A 5,097-nucleotide genomic window follows, 5' to 3' on the forward strand; every position below is an offset into this window, starting at 1 on the left:
TTTTTGCACCCTCAGATTCCAGATTTTCAAATAGTTATATCTCGGCCAAATATTGTCCTAACAAACAATACATCAATGGAGAGCTTATTTATTCAGCTTTCAGATGATGTATAAATCTCAATAAAAATAAAATAAAAAAAGACCATTATGACTGGTTTTGTGGTCCAGGGTCACATTTAAGAATTGAAAATCCAAATTCTTTGCAAGTACATAAAGCATGTTGTACAATTAATGTTTTAGTTTCCAACTGTCTGTCTGTCTGTCTATCTATCTATCTTAAATATACATACTATCTGGATAATTTCCACAGATAAACAGATGGTCTTAAGGTTTATGAAGGGGAAAGATAGCACTGTTTGGCACACTGTAACACTGTAGCAAGTGTTGCAGAACAGCAGCCCTCCACATAGAGCACGCGCATAGCATGACGTGAACGCGCCCGTGGTCCAAATACTTGAGACAGTTGGAAAGCAGATAGAGAGACCGCCGGAGACAGAAACACTTGACTGGAGGTACATCGCTCCAGCGGGGGAGTACGGCCAACGAGACCACGGTAATTCACCTCGTTCGGGACTCTTTAAGATCCTGCAGTGCGATAGGGACGCACATATGGGTTTAAAGCGTATCGCGTTGTGTCATGTGCTCATGTAAGACATCATCTGAGCTGCTGTTATTAGGTAATGTACAGTATCTGCGGATCCGGGCACATCCATCAGCTACAGCGATTCATAGTTTTACCTGCAAATGCCGTCGTGGCTTTCTTTGACGCTCTCTGGCAATGCAATGCAGTCGCTCCTCGGACGATGGGTTTAGTATCGGCTTTCAGATGCTGCGTTTGGGTATATTGAGGTTGTGCTGGTGCGTCTGCTGTAGTTGAATAATTTGTTAGGCTGTATCTGGGGCTGAAGGAGACAAACAAACACCGAGCTGTTACGTGAGACTGTTTTAATTGAGGCGAAGGAATGGAAGCTTAGCCAACGTAAACTTTGGTTGTGTTCGTTTGTGTGATTTTGTTCTGCAATACCAGTGGAATTGTCAATTGTGTGAAGCGGTGGTTTGTTTGCATTAACCCTCTCTATTTTCCTGTCAAATCTGCACCCACATGTGATCCTTGGGGCAAATTTGACCTATTGAGGAATTATTAAAATTCGTCATTCTCGATTAATCTACGACTAGTCTAAAACCCCCTTGTATGTTTTCATTAATCTTAAAGTGTATTTTTATATGGACAAATATACTGAATTTAATGGAGTAGGCTCACGCAATTTGAGCACTTTGGGGCACAACTAAAAGTATTGATTTGTCTAGGCTATTTAATTCAACTATGTTTGGCGATTCATAAAATCCCACACATTTTTTTATAACATCTGTATTATTCTGCTTTTAGGTAGCTAATGGACACTGTACATCTTAGAGCTACATTGTAGTTTGTGTGTATTTCACAAATAAATCCCTGTTGTGACAGGAGTAGCCTAATCAATATGGAAATTAGGCTACATCCAGTCCGTTTCTTACAAATTCAAAAGTGTGAGTGAAAGTGTTTAGGAAAACGATACAGTGGTTTTGTTATGTAATATTTTAAATATACACCAGGGACGTTTAGTCCTATTTGCACCCTCGTAAAAGAACGGTATATGTGTGAGGCTGTAGAAAACATTTCATTTTTAATACTACTTGTTAATTTATTTTCACCAAAAACTATTTTGTAAAAAATGAAAGGCATTTAGACATTTTAGATTTTTCTAGTCTATATCTCTCTCTCTCTCTCTCTCTCTCTATATATATATATATATGCTTATATCCTGTAAATATTTATGTTCTAACAGACTCTGAGGTGATAACCACACAAGATCGATGTTGGGAAACTTGGGTAGGACAGTCGGCTGTCCTCCGCGTGAATAATGAATTGAGCTCGTGCAGTGTCTGCGCGTTTCTCATTCATCTCAGTGCGCGTGAGTGAGTGGCAGCAGGCGGAGTGCGAGTCCTGCTGGCACCACAATATTGGTCTGAACCTCGACTCGTACTCATTGAGGATACGTTTGGATTATTAAACATTTCTTCTTTCACCAGTAAGTAGCGCTTTTGAGTCTTTCTGTGCTAGTGTTTGCGGGTTTTTCCTCTGTGAGATTGGGAGATTCGTGCACAAACGCGTCTGAGACTCTCGTTTGACTCAGCGGCTGCGTTAAGTTTGATTTAAAAATGTACTTTCTCTTTCTCTGGCGCTAAAAAAAAGAGCTTCGTTCTCACCCTCTCGTTTAGACTTGTTTGTTGTCACATGTTGCATGGTGTTTTATGAACTGCACGGTTGTTCTTCTTTTGAATTGTTAGAAGAGAATCACGTTGTTGTTTTGTCTTAGTTAACGTGTCAGTGGCGAATGTAGGCTATGTGTTAAAGATGTGGGTTTGTTTCGTTATCGTTTTCTAACAGACACAGATATGTAGAGTCGGTTAGTCGGGGTTGATGATTATCTTGCAGCAGGTGTCTTGTTGAGGGACTTCCGCAGTTTCACACCCCATCTACACTGTAGCGAGTCGGATCTTTTCAATGAATCGTTTGAATCGGTTCACATAACCATTTGGTGCTATTCGCCCGCGAATCGGACTGAATCGGTCCAAACTGTTCTGGAGTCAACCTCGTATGACTCATTTGAATTTATATAGTCTCTTTCGGGAATAATTGACTGTATTGTATAAGCCGAGAAGCGATGAGTGATGGAGGAATTGATTGATTGAGTGAAAAGTTACTTTAATAGACTAATAGCGCAAATGTTACGCCTGTGGGGTTTTGTGGGAACTATCGTCCGCTTTGTTTGGTTAAAATACGCTCCAAAAATGTACTATTGATGTTTTTCTTAAAACGTTTACCATAGTAACCACAGCATTCCCACGACCATGAAAACCCTTTTTTTAAATTTTAATTTCCAGGCCTGGAAACAAATGAAAATGAAAAAATAATGGACATTACTTAATATATTAAAGGGGTCATATGATGCTGCTAAAAAGAACATTATTTTGTGTATTTGGTGTAATGAAATGTGTTTATGCGGTTTAAAGTAAAAAAAAGATAATCTAATCTAATATGTGTATATGTAGGCCTATGTATGTATGTATGTGTATATATAATTTACTATTTAATATATATATCATGATATTATATATTATACACTGGAAAATGTATGGCAAAATACCATAGTTACTACTGTAATAATAAATGAATACCAGATCTTATTTAACTTTTTTCATTACTTTGTTGGCTAACACCAAGTTATGAAGTTATTTTACAAATCATAACCGCAGTAACATATCTTTTTTTGGAAACTATTAATATTTGAAAAAAAGTGGACATAAATCAGTTTTTGCTTCTTTCTAAGGTTAACTTGTTACACGGGTATGATGAAGTGAGGTTATGACTTCCATAATCATGCTGGTGTGTGATCTGTGCGATCCTGAATATCCACTTTCCTTTCACAAGAACAAAGAGCATAACTGTGATGCATGTTTCCTCATGCGATCAGCTCATGCTTCGCTTCCGTCTCACAAATACACAAACACACACACACACACACACTGTTCTCTGTCAGCAACACACGCTGCTGTGAGCCCAGCATCTGAAATGCTTTGGAAATTGCTTGGCACGTTGGCTGAAAATAGCTTGTGGCTATCACACATTGCCTCAGGTTGAAATGCGAAAGATTGCACTTGTTTGTAAGGACCGAATTCCCTTGAGAGAGAGACAAGTTGAAACTTATTTATTTTTCATTTCTGTGCGGGTCCAAGCTGTTTGTGCCAAAACAAAAGTATGAAAACACAGATATAAACTGCAATGTGTGTTACCTAGTGATGTTCATTATGTTGAACGTACAATGTTGGTTCTAGAGTCTAAAGATTTCTATTGTACAGTGTGACATAGGAGACTGATGTTGTGCAGTCTCCCTTTGCCTTTTCCCCTCAAAAAGAGTCCGTGAAACTTATCTTTGATCGTCCTGAAGATGTATTCAGCTCAGAGAAGCGATGACAGATGCTCTGGAGGTCAAAGGGTGGATGCGTCTTGTCTCTGCTCACTCTGTCTTTGTCTCTCCGTTATGTCCCGTAGAGCTCCCAGAAGGCCTGAATTTGACTCTCACGGTCTGTTGCAGGGGTTTAGTGCTTGAATAATCATTAAAGAGTTTTGTGCGCTGCGTGTCCTGAGGGCAGAGGGAGCCGACGGTGGCAGATGTAGCTGACTTTTCAGCACCGTTAGGTCCCGCTGGGTGTCTGCAGGGATTTGGAGAGGCAAAATAAACATGATTATGAATTTGTCGTCTTTCTTTGATGCTTTACTAACATCCCTCCGTGTTCAATCTTGGGTTAATCTTAAAATCAACATCAAATCAAAACTGACCTTGTTTAATTTCTTAATGCATGTTCCTGATCTCATTGTGCACACGATTCATTGGTGCATGTTAATGCAAATAAAAAGAAAATTGTTTGTATTTGTAATCTTGCTCTCGCTCTGCCTCATCCTTCCTTTTTGGTTGATATCACAGATTCTAGGTGCATTCAAACACACTTTCTCTGCTTTAATAATAAATCTAATTGAATATGGGTAAATTAATTTAATTTCTAGAGTTTTTCTTGGGAGTCTTTTTAGTGCCGTTTTTTATTCACAAAGTTTGAAGTCACATTTTTATAATGAAAGAAGTTTCTTATGTTCAGCAAGGTAGCTATTATTTGAGCAAGAATACAGTAAAATTGTGAAATATTATTATAATTTAAATTAACTGTCTTCCATGTGAATTAGGGCTGCACGATAAATCGCATGCGATATTTAACGCGCATCTTGTCAGAAAGCCGGGTTTTAAAAAATTATTTATTTCTGTGATGCAATGCTGAATTTTCAGCATAATTACTCCAGTCTTCAGTGTAACATGCTCCTTCAGAAATCATTCTAATATGCTGATTTGCTGCTCAAGAAACATTTCTTATTGTTATCAATGTTGAAAACAGTTGTGCTGCTTCCTATTTTTGTGGAAACTGTGATATATTTTTATTTGCAGGATTCTTAGATGAACAGAAGGTTCAAAAGAACAGCATTTATTTGAAATATAATTTTTTTTG

The 5,097-nt window shown here is 38.1% G+C and overlaps 1 protein-coding gene across 3 annotated transcripts in view; it reads left to right on the forward strand.

The window, feature by feature from the left end:
• Positions 1–424: 424 nt before the first annotated feature.
• Positions 425–5,097, forward strand: part of LOC107744073 (spermatid perinuclear RNA-binding protein-like) — a 105,988-nt gene continuing 101,315 nt past the window's right edge. The window contains exon 1 of one of the 3 annotated variants that reach the window (XM_016557546.1): positions 425–553. The gene's annotated coding sequence lies outside the window, so the exon portion shown is untranslated. Of the gene's footprint in view, positions 554–1,942; positions 2,070–5,097 lie in introns of those variants that run through there. The other 2 variants (XM_016557544.1, XM_016557545.1) reach the window with 2 other exon arrangements.

The sequence above is a fragment of the Sinocyclocheilus rhinocerous genome, unplaced genomic scaffold (genome assembly GCF_001515625.1).
Source record: "Sinocyclocheilus rhinocerous isolate Xijiao unplaced genomic scaffold, SAMN03320098_v1.1 scaffold287, whole genome shotgun sequence".
Classification (NCBI taxonomy): Eukaryota; Metazoa; Chordata; class Actinopteri; order Cypriniformes; family Cyprinidae; genus Sinocyclocheilus; species Sinocyclocheilus rhinocerous.